Here is a 20,458-nt window from a genome sequence, read left to right as displayed (position 1 = left end):
GAGGCAACCTCGGAACCTTTTTAATGTAATTATAACCATATCAAGAGGCAAATGATGAAGTGGATCTAACATTATCACCAAGAATACCCAACTTCCTTCCTCTTAGGCTTCCCTTGATCGGACTAAATACATTCAAATCTTTATTGAATTTTTTCTTCAAATTTCTTGATTTGGAAGGAATAAAAAATTTTCCATCCTCAATCACGGTTTCATTACTTTTCACGTTGAATTCCTTAGCCAAAGGAGTGATAGAACTTTGCAATCCATCCAATACTTTCATGTCCTTCTCCTGCTCTTTGCACTTCAAATAATTAACCAGATTAATTTCTTCATTAATAGAATTTGAATCTTTGTTTTTAGCGTTCTCAAAACCAATAACCTCTATTTTTTTACCTCAACTTGTTCCAGAATGGTAGAACAATCATGCAATTCTTCTGCCATTCCATCAAACTCAGCACTTTGATCAATTTCACCCTCTTCTAGTTGTTCCGGTTCAACACTCACCAAACTAGAATCTATAATTTTATCTTCTATTAGTGAGACTTGAAAAACTGGATCTAACCTGTTATGAACCAGAACAACTAGAAGAGGGTAACTTAGAGTTTAGATTAATTCGTACACATGATCTAGCAAATTCATGCCTTCCCCATTTGAACATTTTCCCATCCAACAACAAGGGATCTCCTATCTTTGAGACAATTTTAATGACATTAGTCTCATCCCAACAATGTAGAGGCAAATGAGGTAAACAAATCCAAATAGGAGATGATAGCCCTTTCAATGAAGTAGGGGGAAAATTGAGGTGTACATTTATCCATTCCTATAATGTGCCCTCCCATATACCATGGACCTCAATTCAATACCTCTACCATTATCTTATGAAAATGAAATGAACACAAAATCCATTAAACTCCCTACGAGGTAATATGAAACTTCCCAAATTTATTCCATTGACGCCTTAATTCAATGCTACAAAGAGAAAATGGGATTCCTTTCCCAAACACCTTCACCATAAGAGATTTTTGAAGCAATTTAAAATTTTTGACAACCTTATTCAAGTCAAGTTTTACAACATTTGAGTCAGCATTTTCTTCCAACTCTGGATGAATTGGATTAGCTACTATATGCTGATTCTTAGACTAAACATTTACTTAATTTAAATTCTCACATTTCAGTAAGATATCTTGATCAACTACTAATTGATTCCCAACACCAGAAATCAATCCTTCAGCTTCCTTAGTTTTCATCAAATTCAAATTTAAAAGCTCCACATTTTTTGCCTCAACACAAGGTAAATTTGAAAATATTTTTACCTTAAATTTACAACCAATGGAGGATGAAGCCTCCAAGTCATTAGCCGCACCAGCCGTCCAATTCTTCAATGGGGAGGAAGGAATTGCCAGAATCTTTTTTCTCAAATTTTCCAAAGTTTCTTTGCCTTTGCCAAGCACCGGAACCACCATTTGATTAGGAAGAGGCTGAACTTCAGTGATAACCAAAGGTCTTTGTTTGATCACCAATTCCTAGTTCCAAGCATTACTACGTTTGGTTCTGCCATGATTAGAATCAAAGGGAGACCTGGTAGAATTGAATTTTGAGGTATTCCGGTCTTCCGGAGATGATGACTGGCGACCCTCTACCATCCTTCAATTGGAACCAGAAGATCAGGATTTGAAAATTTGTAAATTATCAACTTCTTTTCTCTAGAATTTGGGAGTCTCTCTCTAGAATTCGGGAGTCTCTCTCTCTCTATTCATTTTATTTTATTACTACCCTATCTCATGAGTAGATTATTCAACTTAAATCTCCTATTGTATAGGTGTATTTGTATTAGGGGATTAATTATGAAGCCTAAGGAGACTTTGGTTAATCTAATTTGTCGGTTTGAAGAATAGATTGAGATGAACATATGTTTCAAATTTTATTATATTTGGAGTTCATTTGGTCTGTCAATTAGTGAACTCAAGTTTAACATATACAATTGACATAAGATTTTCCTTAATTCATATTTAATTCAAATAAAATCCTAAAAATATATTCTAAAGTGTTACTTTCTCAAAATTAAATGCTAAAAAAAGAAAAATTAAACGTCCCTTGAAATTCTTTAAAAAAAAGTAAGTTAAAAACCATGAAAATTAATTTATTAAATAATTACAATAATTACAAATACAAAATAATTTCAAAAAAAAGTACTCATCCTTAGGAGTCACCAATAATATTTTGGGAAGAATTTAAGATATTTGAAATTGGTTTGGTATGAAAGCAAAAATCCCCTTAATTAAATAATTAATTAATTCATTCAAATGTGTTGAACTTGTAAAAGCCAAAACTAATTTTAGAGTAATCGAAATTACACTAACTTAAAAGCATTGGACTTATCATTAGGTCTAGTATTTTTGAGAAATATAAAATTTTAAGAAGTCAATGTAAATTAAAAGTTAAAATTTGGTTAAATATAATTAATTAAGTAATTGAATAAATATGAAAATTTAATGAATCATTAAAAATTCTTTAAATGACTAACTCAATGAATTAAATTAGATGAACAATAGTAATGAATAATCACATACCTATTATGTTAATAAAATTTATAGGATGGAAATCTCGAGCTGCAGGTCTACATGTCCTAAGGATGCTTTGGTGCTCATTACCTTTATGATAATGCCATAAATAAATTAATTGGATCGTGTTAAATTATAAATCTTATAAATTAATAATTAATGAATTGAATTAATTAAAAACCTTCAACCAAAAATCAAACTTAAATAAATAGATAATTTCTTGTAACCTTGGTTCGCAAGGCTATTAGCTTAGTCCCAAGGAGGGTAAAATAAACCTCATAACTTTGGTTCAGCAAAGTTAGTTTCTATTTAATTTAAAAACCATTGAAACATTAGTAATAAAACACTTAAAAAATTAAAGCTTTCATACCCTTGTGCATGAATCTTTATGGGGGCTTTGGAGTGCACTTTTAAATAGTTAAAATGTTTTAAGGCTTTATCTCACCTAAATAAAGCTTAGGTTTTTTTTGATATATAAAAATAACAAAAACCACATAATATATGTAGGTATATGTGTCAAATTCAGTAATAACGTCATAGAGGAGAGTGTTGAACCCATGAGAAAGTATGCTTTTTAGCAATCAACAACTACAGTTTACTATAATTACAAATTATTTTTATGAAATTAAAGTCTTGGCTGTAGAGATTCAATCAATGGGTAAAAATAATAAAAATAATGGGTATAATATTTAAACTAATTGTTTTGGATTGAAGAATGTAAATTTCATATATTTCATAATGAAACTCTTATTTATAAATGTGATTTAGAGCATATACATCCCTATATATCTATCGAGCTTGTATGGGTGAAAATGATATATGTTAACCACTTACATTTAATCATATTCTTAAGAATATGGCATATTTTATATCTTATGAATTGGTATGCAAACATATTAATTCGATATTCATGATTATTCTTGTATTCCTTTGTTGAGGCTACATATTAAACTATGTTTTAACTACATATATGGCCACTATGTGCATTAAATAAAAAAGTAAGAAAATATTATAAACATTATTTAATAATAGTTAGACATGGAAGAAAAGATAAGCAAAATCATTTTCATTAAAATTATGGAATAAAAAAATACAAGAGAATGATATCATCTGGAAGGATCAATGTATCTCCTCCACACTCCTTCCTTAACGTACAAAGTTGCTTAAACAAACACTGAAAAAAAATTCTAATGATTGTATCTAGCACTTCTCTAGTCTCGCTTAGAATTGACTCTAAGAGAAATATAAACAAGTACTCTAAAATGTATTAAAACTAGACAAGTGATTGATCTCCCTCACAAGCATAACATCACTACTATTTATAGGATAATACAAAAATAGCAAGTAGTGTTTTAGTGCTTGAAAGAGTGGCACCATGGTGCCCTTAAAATAAATTAATTATTTGGCACTAGAACTTCTCCACTGTCATGATGCTTACCAGTGTGGAATGGTTACTTAGTGAATAGCACATTGTTTCACTAACAGACCGTGTCCCTTGAAAGTTACAATTGCTTTTCCACAACACTGATAAATTTCAGATGATGTGATGCTTAATGGCAGATTCGCACCTAGATATAATAAATTGTACCATTATGGCTCTTAAAGCCATAGTACACATAACTTCCAAGCTAACCATTTTGACATTGCGCTACCTGAATACAGTGAACACGATGCTGCCAGGATTACCATTTTGACATTGTGAAACTTAGAGATAGGAACACAACACTGCCATGCACAAGTGTAGTGCCTTGATGGTGTGGAAGAAGGCACTGGTCCTGGAATTGTCTGAAACTGTGACCTTGTACTATACTTTAGATTTTCTATAATTCTTGAGTTTTTCCTACACATAAATTTATACTGGTAAGAACTCATATAAAATATAACATAATTTAAACATATAAAATTCTCCCAAACTTATACTCTTGCTTGTCCTCAAGAAATTAAAAATTATGCTATTATGCTTAATTAAATACTTAAAGAAAAATGATAATTCAATAATAATAAAATATAGGATAATACATCAAAGTTTAGAAGTATTGAAATTGAACAAAGTTATAATTCTAGTTTGAAAATTTATAATAATTATCTTTATCAGTCATTCTTATTGCTTAATTTTTTTTAAGGAATACAAATTTTGCATTAAAATTAAAAAAAAACAACCTAACACAAACTAAAAAGAAGAAACTAATGGTTCCTTTATCAACATGAAAAAGGAACCTTATTGAAAGCATATTTGTTAAAGTAAACTTATTATAATTGAAATGAGACCCACTAATTCTTATTTTAAAACCCTTGAGATGCAGGGGATACCAAAGTTTTAAACAACCCAAGAGTTGATTAGTATCCCAGAGTTCTCAACCGGTTAAAGAATCGGACTTAGTAACAATCCCATAAGCAATTAGAATAGGTTTAAAAAACAAATAGCAAACTAAAGGAAAAAAGAAGTAACAAAAGCTAAAAAGGAAAAAACAATATATCAATCACATCCAAAAAACAACCTAAGAATATCACTGATAGATATTTCAAATGCAATTTCCATCATCCAAAGTTGCATTCCAAAGCTAGTGTAATGTCAAAGACTTTGAAAAATTGCTCCTTCTTCAAGTATCTTTCCACTTTATTGATAGCAAAGATAAAACAAGATTGCATATTAACAGGATAAAAGAGAATAACCTCTAATATCGTTCTTCATTTTGAGTTCAGCCAACCTTCTTCTAGGCAGATCTTTCACCGGTCCTAAGGTTTGAAGTTCTTTGAACAATACGTGTTTAGATCCAGAAGAACCACTTATCTTAGTAGAGAGAGTTTTTCCCTTCTTAAAAATAGTTTTTTTAAAATTCAAACTGATCTTAGAAGGAGGAGAAATATCTCTCATACCATAAAAATTCTCTTCCATTTCAGATAATTTTGCTGAGTTAGTAGATGGAGACTCCGCCACTAAGTCATTTAAAGTAGGAATAACAACCAATTCAGTTTCAAAATTAGTAGCATCTTTATCTTCCTCCTGAACATTCAAAATTTTGAATTCAAAATCAGATTTGAAAGCTCCCAACAAATCACTAACAGATCAGCTTTATTACAAACAGCTCCCTTATCATCATCAACTTTTTTAGCATATTTGAATTCAGAATTTAAATTAAAAATTAATCCATTTTCTAATTCATGAGCTCCCATTAGACCAGCATCCAAAATAGGTATATTACTAGCAGCTCCCAATGGATCAGCACATAAATCGGAATTCAAATTCTGGACGGGAACTTGCTGATTCACAGAAATAGCTGCAGCCTCACATGGATCATTCACCAAACCAGTAGCAGTATTAACAAAATTATCTACAGCAGCCAAAGCTTGGGAAGAATTGAATTCAAAATTTGAATTCTTAGCTACAAGCTATTCATCACACAAAATCAAATCATGGCTAACTGCATCTTCACCTCCTTCCTTAATTTTAGCATATTCTATTGTTTGACAATTAATTTCTGCAAAATTCAATGGGCCGGTCACCAACTCTTGAACATTAGCATTTCGATCTGCCAAAGGTTCAACTATAACTTTTGATTTAGCAATAACAACTTCTTCACCTCCTTCCACAAATTCTGCATTTTTGAAAGTATTGAAAACAACATTTGATTTTTCCTTGGCTGAAAAAACCTTGGAATTAAGTAGTTTTTTTCACAGAATTTTTCCTATTATTGTTTTTGAACTTCACATGCATCCAAGGTCTATAAGGATTATCAGTCTGAATTGAGCTGGCAGGAACATCTTTAACATTAAGACATACGGAATCAAAATGTCCAATTCTCCCACATTTGAAACAAATTTATGATAGATTTTCATATTCAAACTTTTGAAAAAATCTACCATGCAAACCTTCAACCCAAATACCAGATGGGAGTTTAGAATTCAAATTAACCCAAATGTAGGATATAGCAAATTCTCTTCTTCCCCATCTAAACATGTTACCATCCAACAATAAAGGAGTCCCAATTATAGAAATAATTCTAGTGATATTAGATTCATCCCAACAATGTAGAGGTAAGTGAGGAAGACAAACCCAAATCGGAGAAGAAACTCCATCCAAGGAATTAGGAGAGAAGTTAGGAGACCACTTGTCTAATCCTACAACGAAGCCCGCTACAAACCATGGACCTCCATTAAATACTTCTTCCATGGCTTCATGAGACTTAAAGGAACATAGTAGCCAATCTAGACCAAGCAAGGTTATATGAAACCCTCCATATTTCATCCATTGCTTCCTCAATTCAATAGCACATTTTGAAAAAGGTAAATTTTTCCCAAGAATTTTCACAACCAACGATTTGCTCAAAACTTGAATATTGGATTTTTCCTTATCCACGTCAAGTTTAACAATATTTGCATCTTCAATCTCATCATGAATTTTACTCAAATTAATTATAATGTGTGGTTTTTTTATCCACACATTAGAATTATCCAATCTAGATGAAATTATTGTATTTTTGATATTGACATTACCATTGTCAATACCCTTATCATTCTTCAATATATCAATAAAACTGCTCCTTGAATAAGAAGCCTCCTTGTCATTTGCTCTAGAGATAATAACCGATAAAGGTGATTTTATTATCTTGTCCAAAACCGAATTTACCTCTTTCCCTTTACCTAACTCCGGCAAAGGCTTATGCTTAGCAATCAAACCTCCCTCTTTGATAACAAGAGGAGATTCAAAAACCCGAAGATTATGAGGGGAGATGCATTTGAAGGAGAATCTACCTTTTGAATCCAACATAATTGGACTCATGGTAGAAAGAAAAGATTTGGTGATCCAGTCATCCATGGATGACCGGCCACCTTCTTCCATCTCCAACTTTGGCACCCGAAATCTTCAAATGCTCCTTCAAAATCCTCCTAATTTTGTGGAGCTTCTCTCTCTTCACCCTTCACCCGATATTACCCGCTCTTTGAATTTGTTTTATATGAGGAAGGATATTCAATTGGTGATTTCTTATTATTTAATTGGAAGTTAGTTTTTGTGAATATAATAATTGAATATTAAAATTTTAATTGAATAATATATATTAAAAATTTAGATGTGTTTGTAGTTAAAATCAAAATTTCATTAGTTTCACCATTATTTGTATTAGTTTTCCCATCTTGTCCTTTGTAAATTTTAGTAGAAGATTGTAGATTCTAAACTTTTAACTAATACCAAATTTTGAAGTTATTCTTTTTTTAATTCATTCATTTTCTTTTTAAAACTCTTTCAAGTTCATTATCTTTTTTATTTTTGGAGTACATAGCTAATGATTTTTAATGTCAATTTTTCCTATCATCTTTTTACAATCTTAATGATATTATTATAAAGATTTAATAAGTTAACTAATTAAAATTTGGTTTTCTTTATAACTTTTAATTTAATCTACTCATATATATTCATTAACCTTAATTATTTATCTTTAATTCAAACATCAATGTATAAGTAGATAACTTATAAATTCTAGTTAAGTTAATAACTTAAATGATCTAAGTTAGTTAATTTTTACTTTTTCTAAAACTACGAAGTATAAAGAAATGTTCATTTAAACTATGATCTATGGTTTTCTTATTATCCTAAATTTACATTATTTTTAATTTAAAATTTTTATTAAGGTTAGTTAAATAATTAGAATGCAAACATAATAATGAATAATAATGTAAAAAATTAAGTATAAGGGGAATTTAATATATTGTAAATAACGACACAAACAAACATAAAAAGAACTTATTTTTGTATGGTTGATAGACATACATAAAATATGTGATGTAAAATAATAACACAAGTACATGATAATTAGTGCTTTAAGTCTCCAGCCAGACTATGCCAATTATTTCATTTCGAGGTGAACTAATTTAGTCATATTTCATAATCAATCAATGTCCCTACCTAAATAAGGTTTCAAATTTTTTCCATTCACTTTAAAAATATGTAAACTTTTCTTATCTTTAATTTACATAGTTGCATAAGGAAATGTTCTTACGATAGTGAATGATCCTGGCTATATGGATTTAAATTTTCCTTGGAATAACTTAAGTATAAAATTATTAAGTAAAACAACATGTCCAAGAGTTAATTCTTCCTTAAGAAACTTTTTGTTATGCTATTTTTAACTTTATCTTTATTTGCATAAGTTTCATTTTTTATTCCTTCAAATTCATTCAAGTACATCAATCTTTTCTCTTTTATAATTTTGAAATTTTAATTAAATTCTTTAATCGCCAAAATGCTTTGTGTTCTAATTCTACATTAAAGTGGTAAGCCTTTCCAAAAATTAATTTATAGGGAGATATACCAATAGTAGCTTTATAAGCTGTTATATTGGTCCATAATGTATCATCTTACTTAATCGGCCAATATTTTTTATTTTAATTAACCATTTTTTCTAGGATTCACTTAATCTTTCTATTGCTAATCTTAGCCAGACCACTAATTTAGGGATGTTAAGAAATTGCTACACTATGATAAATCCCATCATTGATTAAAACTGACATCCTAAATCTAGCGTAAATATTATTCTTAAGAAACTTGACCGCATTTTGACCATCAATTTTAGAATTTGCCACACATTCAATCCACTTTGAAAGATAATCTACAACAATAAGAATATATTGATTTCCATAGGATGGAACAAAAGGTCCCATAAAATTTAATCCTAAAACAACAAATATTTATATTTCCATAATATTGTTCAAAGGAATTTTATTTGTTTTAGAAAAATTTCATACTCATAGGATTTGATTACATTTCTTAAAATATTGATTTACATCCTTAAATAGAGCTTGCCAAAAAATTACTGATTAGAGGATTTTAAAAACAATTCAAAATCCTTCGAAATGTCCCCCATAAAGATAATCATGATGCTCTAATGATTTATTCTATTTCTTCTTTAGGAGCACATCTTCTAATAGTTTTATTGTTACAATTAAGGTTCATCCCAAAAAGTAAAATTGGTATGATGCAAGAACAACCTCTTTCAACAAGGATTTAAATCATAAGGAATTATACCTCTAATAATGAAATTAACATTGTTAGCATATCACCATATTTAGATTAATAGAAAATATTTTTTCATATTGAAACTTTTCATTAATCCCATCTTCATTTAATGTAAACACTTCAATAAAAAGTATAGAAAGATGATCGGCAATTTAATTTTTTGTGCCATATTTTTCAAAAATTCTACATCAATTTCTTGTAATAGAAGAATCCATCTAACCAATCTAGGTTTAGTGTCTTTATTTGTCTAAAAATATTTGATAGCAATATTATTTGTATAAATAATTACTTTGGTTTTAATCAAGTATGATCTAAATTTATGAAAAAACAAAAATAATTACTAACAATTCTTTTTTTTGTTGATATATAATTACATTGTGTAGAATTAAAAGTTTTGCAAGCATAAAAAATGACATGAAATTTATTATCTTACTTTTATCTTAGAACATCACCCGCAACAACTTTACTAGCATCACACATCACTTTAAAAGATAGAAACCAATCAGGAGCAATAATCTCTAGAGTAGTAATCAAGGTTTATGTTTATGTATTGGAAGCATCAAGAATAGTAAAATTAAATATGAAAGGAACATCCTTTTCCAATAGTTGACATAATGGTTTAAACATTTTAGAGAAGTGTTTAATAAGTCTTCTATAAGATCTTACATGACCTAAGAGAATTATAATGCCTTTAACATAATTGGGAGGGGGTAGTATTTATATCCCTTGAGGTTTGCAAAGTCTATTTCCAATCCTTTCTTAGTAATTTTATGCCCAATGAAAATGCCTTCAATTACCATAAATCAACACTTCTCCTAATTTAACACAAAATTTGATTCTTCTCTTTTTTGTTAAAAAAAAAAAATTATCTGCTCAAGACAATAATTAAATTTAGTAACAAATAATGAGAAATCATTGATGGGAATTTTAAAACCATACTTAATTAAATTTAAAAATATAGACATTATAAATCTTTGAAAAATAGTAGGAGCATTGCACAAACCATAAGGCATTCTCCTAAAAGCAAAAAGGTTCCATAAGTACTAAAGAAAGTAGCTTTATCTTGATCTTCCCATGCAAAAAGAATATAATGATATTATGAATATCCATCTAGAAAATAATAAAGTGATCTTTTCTAGTGTCTTTTTTTAATCCCTATAATCTATACAAATCCTCTATGTTAGAAAAATTCTAATGGGTATAAGTTTATTATTTTCATTTGATATAATAGTTAATCCTCCATTTTTAGGAATACAATGAAATGGACTAACCCAAGAATTATCATAAATAGTATAAATAATCCCATCATTCATCCATTTAAGAATATTTTTTTAACAATATATTTCATGGAAAGGTTAAGTGTTATTTAAGGGTTAGCTTTTACTACTAAATAAGCCTCCATTAAAATTCTATGCATGCAAATTGAAGGACAAATCCTCTTAATGTCAGCAATTGTCCACCCAAAAGCTCTTTTAAAATTACTCAACACCCTAATAAATTTTCTTTCTTGATATGCTCTAAATTTACTGAAATAATTACAGGATGAGTAAAGTTATTACCCAAAAAAAATATACTTGAGATGAAAAGGTATAGTCCTAAGCTCTAAGTTAGGGGTCTCTTTAATGTATGGTTTTCAAGTTCTCTCAAAAAAGAGGTTTCTAATAATATAAAATTTCCATTAATTAAACTTTCATTCCTCACTACAAATTCTCTTAACATTTCTTTATTATCTTTAACTTTTTCCTCTTCTAATAATTCTTCTTATAACAACTCTTCCTATAAATTCTCTTTTACCAAATCAATCCACCCTAAAGCAATTTTGTTTTTCTCTTGAGGGAATTTGATAGATTTAAGTACATCAATTTTAACTTATTAATCTTGAAACCTCATAGTCATTTCTCCTTTTGTATATCAGTCATGGCTTTATAAATGGCTAAGAAAAATCCTCCTAAAATTAGAGTTAATTTCATATCTATTTCCATGTCAATAATAATAAATCTAACAGGGAAAATGAATTTAGCAACTTTAATCAGCACTTATTCTTTTATGCCTCTTGGGTAAGTCCTCTTGGGTAAGTAAAAGATCTATCAACTATCTAAAAAGTAATAAAAGCAACTTGAGTCTCACCTATATCTATTGTTTTTAAAATAGAAAATCTGCATGAGGTTGATATTAGATCTTAAATTTCATAAAGCTCTCCTACATAATTATTGACCAATAGTTAAAAGACTTGTAAGGCTCCGAGGAGTTTTATTTTTTTCAAGACGTTTCTTTTGAATTATAGCACTACACTTTGAAGTTAATACCACAAGTTCAAATTCCCCAATCTTCCTTAGATTGTCTAAGATATTATTCATAAAATTATCATATGTGGCATCCATTCAAAAGCTTTAGGATATGTATATTAGTTGTTAGTTTTTTAAACACTACTAAGAATTTTGAGAACTACTTGTCAATATTTTGTTTGATCAATCTCTGAGAAAAAGGTGGTGGTGGTCTTTCTACAACCCTCATAATTACTTGTTCATGTTATTTTATAAGTTCAAGTTATTATATTGAAGATTTATTTTCTACTTGCTCCACTTCATTATCATCCCTCTGAGGAAAATCTCTATCTTTGTAAGAAACTCCTAAATATTTTCCACTTCTAAGTTGGATATTAATATATTATTCTTTCATTTTTTTATAATTAATCAACCTAGCAAGTTGCCCTATTTGATCCACAAAATATTTAAGAGTAGAAGATTAATTTTGTACTTGGATTTCTAGTTGTAGATTAATATTTTGCAAGGGTACTTTCTATTTCCTATCATGATAGAGTTGTTTAAAATTTGAGGGGTAATGCTACAACGCTATGTGGTACAATGTAACAACACTAAGATTTTTAGAATTTCTATTGAAATTATTATATACATATGTCCTAGTTTTAATTTTCAATTTATCCAATTTTTTAGAAATTTTTATAAATTTAGTAATCAAGATTGACAAAGCATTAAATTCATAAATTATTGTTGCTTTCTTAGGATTTTCCCTATCAGCATGCCACTGGAAATTATTAGTTGTTTTTTTTCTATTAATTCATATGATTCCTCAAATGGCTTAGGGTATAATGATCATCCAACTGAAGCATTAATTATATCTCTAAGTGATTCTACTAATTCATTATAAAATATTTGAATAATCAACCAATTAGGTAAAGCATGGTGAGGGCATTTTCTTAGTATTTTCTTATATCCATCCCAAATCTTATAAATGGATTTTCCTTCAAACTGAGTAAAATAAGTTATAACATTTCTATGTTTGGAAAATTTAAAGGTTTTAAATACTTACCAAGAAACTTATGAGCCAACTCATTTCTATTAGTTATGGACCCCGGGGGTAAAGAATTCAACCGCATCTTATTTATAAATGTGAATTCAAAACATATACATTGCTAGATCTCTATTGATCTTGCTGGGGTCAAAATCATATATAATGACTTCCTATAGTTATATCATCTCCTTAAATAGCTAACTAGATATATAAATATACTAATTCAATACTCTTCGTTGTTCTTACATTCCTCGATCGAGGCCATACATCACACTAGTTTTCAACTACACTTATGGCCACTATTGTATTAAATAAAGAACAAGAGAATATTGAAAAAATCATTTAAGTTTATATGAAAAGAATCTTCATTAGTATTTAATATATTTTCTTCATCATCAATCCAAATTTAGAGAATTAGACAAACATGGAGGAAATGATAAGCAAATTATTTTTTATTGAAATCATAGAAGGAAAAAAAAATAAGAAAGTGATTTCATCATGAAGGATCAATATATCTTCTCTACACTCCTTCATCCTTAACATACATTGTTTCTCAAACAAATACTGACTAAACACTCTAATGATTGTATCTAGCACTTCTCTAGTTTTCCTTAGAATTAACTCTAAGAGAAATATAAGGAAATACTATGAAATATACTAAAATTAGACAGGTGATTGACCTCCCTCATAAATAAAACATCACTACTATTTATAAGATATTTTAAAAATAAAAGGTGAAACTATGACACTTAAAAAAGTGGCATCACAATGCCCTTAAAATGAATTAATTCTTTAGCACTAGAACTTCTGCGCGCACTGCCATGACACTTATCGATGTTGAACAATTGCTTAGTGATTAGTCATGTTACATCACTGGCATATCATGTCCCTTGGAAGTTACTTGTTATGTCATGGCATTGATGATTATTGAAGGCTGAGGCATTGCATGGTAGATTTGGCACCAATGTGTGATAAATTGTGCTTATGCGGTGCTTAAATTAAGTGAACATGGTGTTTCCATGTCCAATAGTGGCACCTTGATGGCGTGTAAGATGGTGATGTCAAGTGGAATTATCGGATGTCGCAGTACTATACTCTTCTTTCAAATTTTTATCATTTTCAATTTTTCCTGTACATAAATAATTAAAATATTATATTTAAATTGATAAACAAAAAATTTAATATAATTTACACTTATTAACTCCTCTTAGGAAGACAAAGATGTATAAGATTGGAAAGCTTAAGAACTAAAATATCTAATAAAAAAGTAAGGAATCTATGCAACTTATCTATCATGGTTTTTTACGATTGGTTAAATTCCAAATATGAGCTTAGGACTTGATAATCAATGACTCTAAGAACTTATAAGTTATTGAGAAATATGTTATAAAAGTTCAATTTATGGGTGTTAGAGCACTTCAACTACAATAGCACATCAAGAGGGTGCATGAATTAGTGTTCTAAAATTTTTATTCTTTAAAAATTCTTTTTGAAACACTTAATACAAAATTATAAACTTATGTTCCAAAATAGAACTTGAATTTGTAAAGCTAATCAAATGAAAAATTAAATGCATTTATTTTTCTTCATTTTTTGAATTTGTACAATTTTTTTTTTGAAGAAATGCAAATTGCATTAAAAAAAACTATTATAAGCTAGAAACGTTAGTTAGTATCCCAGATTTCCCAATCAGGTAAAAAGTGAAAACTAGGAAGGGTCCCAAATTCCATTAATCTAATTCCATAATGTAAATAAAAAACTAAATTGATCTCCTAATAATCAAGTGGTCGTATAGCCACCTCCATACAAGGACCACACATAATGATACTCATCATCAAATTAAACAAGAACTACACAACTTCTAAAGCTCGTTTACGTGATGCCTCCACATTCTTCAATCCTTCAATAAACAAGCATTGAACATCAAAGAACAAAGCACTACCAACCATTAGCTTATCGGGGACAAGATTCCACTTCCTTCCATCATTATAACATACAAGAAGGCCCAAACTATCTTCCATGGATGCTCCAATCAAAGGCAGCCAAATAATTGCAATAATTTTGATATTTGGTAATGAATCTGAAAGAAACATACCCTCTACTCCCTTAACAGTAAAAGAATTCTCTAAAACCACACCTATAATAAGAGGAACATCAACACATAGATCATCCTTCCTAATAAAAGAGTTGATAATTAATGGAGGAAAATAATCTCCTCAATCAACTTTAATATATAATCTTCCAAAAAATTGAAACACTGAAGGAAAAATGAAACAAACATGCCAAATGGTAAAAATATCAAATAAGATCATAGTAGCAATTTCTCCAAGATTCTTTAAGAAACCATTAAAAACACTCTACATCACAAAAAGAACATCCCGGATAATGTTAACATGGTTTTGAAAAACCTTTTTGTAAGATAATACTTGAATTCCATTCCTTAATTGAAGAATTATAGTCTTTAATTGCAAACAGAGGATCAACACAACCCTCTTAGACAATTCTTTTGAAAAGAAAGATCTGCCTCTACAAACCAATTTCCCACACACCAACACTTCCTTGAATAATAAGAGATCACATTCCGAGAACATTATCGAACCACATCTACCAACCAAGAAAAACACTAAACTTGAACAAATCCAACCTCAAATTACCACACATAATAATAAACCTTAACCCAATAGATTTTCCACACCAAGAACCTTTGTAGGCCATACCAAGCCAACATAAAACCTTCACCAAACAAAGAATAGGGCGTCAGGGAACCTTCGACAGCCAAAGCTCAAACAAAAATACCTTTAGACATGTCACTTTGATAACATTACCTACAGCCAAACATAAATTAGATCTTAATCCAAAAGAATATCCACACCAAGATCCTCTGTCAGCCACACCAGATCGTAAGAGAACTTTCGCCAGCCAAAGCTCTACCAAAATTGCCTTTAGACTTATCACTCTGCCAAAATCATCTTCAGCCAAAAGAAAAATAGGTCTTAACCTATAAGAATATCCAAACAAGGAACCTCCATCAACCACTTCGGTCCTATCGAGAACTTTTGCCAGCAAAAGCTCTGCCAAAATAACTCCGCTCCATCAAAGTTTCTATCCATAAACTCCACCAGCCAAAGCTCCCTCAATATAGCTCTCCATACAAATTAAATTTTGTTAGTAAAACATCTTAATTAATTTTTATTTTAACTATATCATACAGTATGATCCATATCATATAATACAAGCCTAAAAAAATAACACATTTAATTTCACTCTTATTTTGTGTGTGTGTTCATGTTTACTACGCTAGCATACATCTTTTATAATACATTGACTCAAGAATGATAAAAATACAAACTCTTACAAAATTAAACTTATACTAACCCAGTCTTAAGCCTTGATCCTTTAGCTTTACTTGGTATTTGTTGTACATGAAATTTTAGTATACTTATAAAATATATGTAATAGTAACATATAAATAAATAGATAAAGTCCAATAATATTTGTTATCATCAAAATATACACTCGGGTTCATGGATTATAACATGTTCTTTAAAATATAAAACTTAAAAAACATGAACCCTTAAAATACCTTTTTAAGACAAATTCAAAACTTTTAAACAACTAAACATTTGAATTCAAATGAACCTTCAATTACCTTAACAAATAAATCAATTTTAGACAAATCCAAACAAATAAAGCCTAGGTTCAATCTAACTCCATAGCCTTGTATACACACTTTAGATAGTTTACTAGGAAAACTCACTTTAGCTTAGGCTTGGCTAGTGGTTTGGTTTTTTTAGCGTGTCTTGCATAGAGGATACTCATATTTGGATTATTTATTTTCAATACTCAAGATGTCATATTTAAATTTTTGTTCATGAATATTTGAATTAGGCAATTAAATTGTTTTATATTTACTTCTACACACTCACAAATCTTCATACAACTGTAGTTTTATATATAAACTGCTCTTTTATATTTCTTTAAAAGTAGAATGTATCTAGGCAATGATGTTAATGTAAATATAAAGGTAATGATCTTTATCTAAATAATTTAGATACTTGTATAGCTAGATTGAGTTGTATAGTATCAAGGGTTATAAAATATTTTAAAATGATTATTTGTATACACTTTTAAATTCCAAAAAGAAATAATTCTTATTTCTTTAAAGATCATTATCTTTTGGAATACTATAGAAGATACTGGAGCATGATGATTAAATATTAAAAAATAAATGATATTTAAATCTATATTTATATAAGAATATAAATCCATGCTTATTATTGGTGGAGTCTGCCCACCTTTACTTACAGCAGGCACTAGGTTATACCTTGCAAAATTATCAATGAATAAATGATTTTTATTTATACATTACTATTTTTGCGTCATTTTATTATGTGACCAAGTATATATTACAATAAACATGTTAAAGTTTTCTAAATTATAATTCCTTAATTCCTAGGTTAGAAGCATCAAATCCTACATTCATGAGGTGATTGATTATGAGTAGGATTGTTAACTAACAGTTCACTCTAGGAAAATACAAGTCTAGATTATACACAACCCTTAGTATCTGCACATTCCTTTTATTATATACTTCTAAAAATATAAAACCTTAAGTCTAAATCAAAATTCCAAATAAACCTTATAGATTTATAATCTAAAGCATGTATACTGAAACCTTGATAGCCTATGCCTTTCTTTAAATCTATATGAATTTAAAAAATCTATAGTCTTCACTTTAATTAAGAGTGTTCTCTTCAAAAATGTAATTAACTAAAGGGGCTTGCCCTTATAGAAAGTCTAGAACCCATTATAAAAATAAATCCTATCTTAGTTCCTTTTAAAGGTGGGCTAAAAATTTGTCGATGCAGACCTAGCTTTAAACCTTGGTTTATTTTCTTGTTCAAAATATTAAGTGAATATTACTTTTAATCTTTGGGATGAGTTAAATATTCCATATATTTTGCTTGATTTAAGAAATAGACTTGTCTTATTATGATCTTCTTTTATATTCTTTGGTTGTGTTAAAAAGATAATAAATTCAAGTTTTTATCTCATGAGAATGCTACTAAGGAATTTGCTAAAGATGATGTAGATAAAGATCTAGAAGGTGAGGTTCTATAACATCTATTGAATTTAGTTCAATAATTGCAATGGAACCTTATGTTTCTATTAATGAAGAGGTTATTGAAAAATATATTGGAGCTGAAGTTCATGTTAATAGATCTTAAGTTATTGTTGACAAGGTAGTTATTGAACTGAAGATAATTCGAAAGCTGGTTATGAAATACATGTTAAAGATGGTATTGTTGAACCTGAAAATAATTTGAATGATGGTTCTGATAAGTTTGTTGAAGATGGATCTGTTACTACTCTAAATGATCCTCCTTCTATGAGGGATGTTGGTGCTGGACCTGAGATACTTTTGAAAGCTATTGAAATCCAAATTCCAAATGAAAAGATGTTTGATGCTATGGTCTCAAAAAAGGTGGAAAACAGTATAATAATTGATGAAAGTATTAAGATTCTAGGGTTTTTAAAGCCCTCTATTTAAGCATTCTTCAAATACATTATAAGTGTCTTTGGCATGCAATGAGTCTCCATTCTTTTAGAGAATAATTGAAGAGAGAACCATGAAAGGGAGAGAGGTAAGGGTGGAGTTTGAGAGGGATAAGTTTCTTGTGGGTTTTGTGGGAGTGTGGAGGGGGTTTCATTTGGTTGCTCCAAAAAGCTTGCATTTTAGTACCATCATATTCAATGTTGTTATAGAGGGAAGTTTTGGGATGAAGAAGATCTCTTTAGTGTCAAAGGACCTAGCTACTCCGCCACATCAGAGAAGGTGAAGGTGATTTAAGGTTCTCTTCCTCACTAGGAGGGTGAAAAGGAGTCTAGGTTCTCTACCTCACCAAGAGAGTGAAAAGGAATTAAGGTTCTCTACCTGTGAAAGGGGTATGGTCCTCTACGCACCGTGTTGGTAGAAAAGAGTTTGTAAGGGTTTCTCTACATAGATGTGGGGGCTAAAGGTGAGTCACTAAAGAGTTTAGTGCAATACCTAGAGTGGATGTAGGTTAGGTTGACTGAACCACTATAAATCTTCTATGTATTTGTTATTGGTTCTATTTAATTTTCATATTTATTTATATGTTAATTGTGTGGTTGAAAATATCTAATTTTTTATTATTATGAAATTACTTTGCTTCCGCATCAAGAGATAAAACTATCAATTTTTAGATGTTAAAAAAGCTTTAAAAAGGGGTATTCTTCTTTGTATTTAAAGAAGTTTATAAATCACCAATTCACCCTCTCTTGGTTAGCTTCGAGAGTAGTTCTATAAGGTATAACAACCTTCATAAACATTCAGGGGGCTTGTCTTCAATTCAGTGTGAAGAATTAAGTAACTCATGAGAGTATCATGAATTAAACTATTCCAAGTTTGATTTATAATATTTTATCCCCATTAAAAGAACTTGTTAATAAAATTCATAACTTAGTAGTGGAAAATCTTAAGGTACTTCACAATAATCTCTTCATCTTTCGACCTAGTTGCTTCTCATTTAGGCTAATTCTTCCAAACTACTTTGACAAATGGGATAGATCATCAACAAAGCTATCAAATTTCACACTCCATAATACATGATAATATCTCTTTATAGCTTTGAACTTCTTGATAAAATAATGGGTCAAATTGAATAATATGAGGACTGTTGTACATGTAGCACCATAAAAGAGAGACATGTAAAATATTATGTACTCCTACATGCCTTAAAAAAGAGTCAATCTATATGAAACTTCTTTGAATCTCTCAATTACTTCAAAAGGCCAAGTGAAATGGGGCTAAATGTTTCCACCTTTTCCAAATTTGGTAACTCTATATATGGGCGAAACCTTAAGGAAGACATGATCTCCAACCTACAATTCAGCATTTCTATGCTTAGAGTTAAAATATATTTTATAACACATAAACTTAATGAAGCCTTTCTTGAATATAATAAATCTTCTCAATATCTTGATAATCTAGTTGAGGTCCTATGAGTTTCCTCTCACCTACCTCAATCTAACATAAAAGAGATCTACACCTTTTGCTATAAAGAGCCTCATAAGGTGTCATATCGATGCTATGTTGAAAACTATAGTTGTAAGAAAATTTCACAAGTGGAATATATTCTTACCAGCTTACTCCAAAGCCATAGATACAGGATCTCAACAAATCTTCTAATATCTAAATGATGGACTCTAAATGCATTCTATGTGTGGGTGAAAAGCAATGTTGAAATTCAATCCCGTACCCTAAGCTTCATGTAATTTCTTTCATAATATTGAAGTAAATCAACCATCTCTATATAACAAAATTATGAGGGGAATTCCAACAATAGAATTATTTTATTCATATAAATCCTTTCTAGCTTTTCCAATAAGTAAATATGCTTGATCGATATAGTATGAGTTGTCTAGGTTAGTATAATAATTATGACCCAAATTGCATCATGACCTTTTTTTGATCTTGGCAAGCCAACTATGAAGTCTATAACAATCTACTGCCACTTCCATTTGGAATAAGAAGAGGTTGCAACAGACA

The 20,458-nt window shown here is 29.6% G+C and overlaps 1 non-coding gene across 1 annotated transcript; it reads left to right on the top strand.

The window, feature by feature from the left end:
• Positions 1-12,768: 12,768 nt before the first annotated feature.
• Positions 12,769-12,875, top strand: LOC114579403. The gene has a single exon (XR_003700345.1). It is a non-coding gene; the product is annotated as a small nucleolar RNA R71 (small nucleolar RNA).
• The last annotated feature ends 7,583 nt before the right edge of the window (positions 12,876-20,458 follow it).

Source organism: Dendrobium catenatum, unplaced genomic scaffold, assembly GCF_001605985.2.
Source record: "Dendrobium catenatum unplaced genomic scaffold, ASM160598v2 fragScaff_scaffold_370, whole genome shotgun sequence".
Taxonomy (NCBI): Eukaryota; Viridiplantae; Streptophyta; class Magnoliopsida; order Asparagales; family Orchidaceae; genus Dendrobium; species Dendrobium catenatum.
Note: the sequence above shows the minus strand (reverse complement) of the source record. Positions and strands in the feature narration are given on the sequence as shown.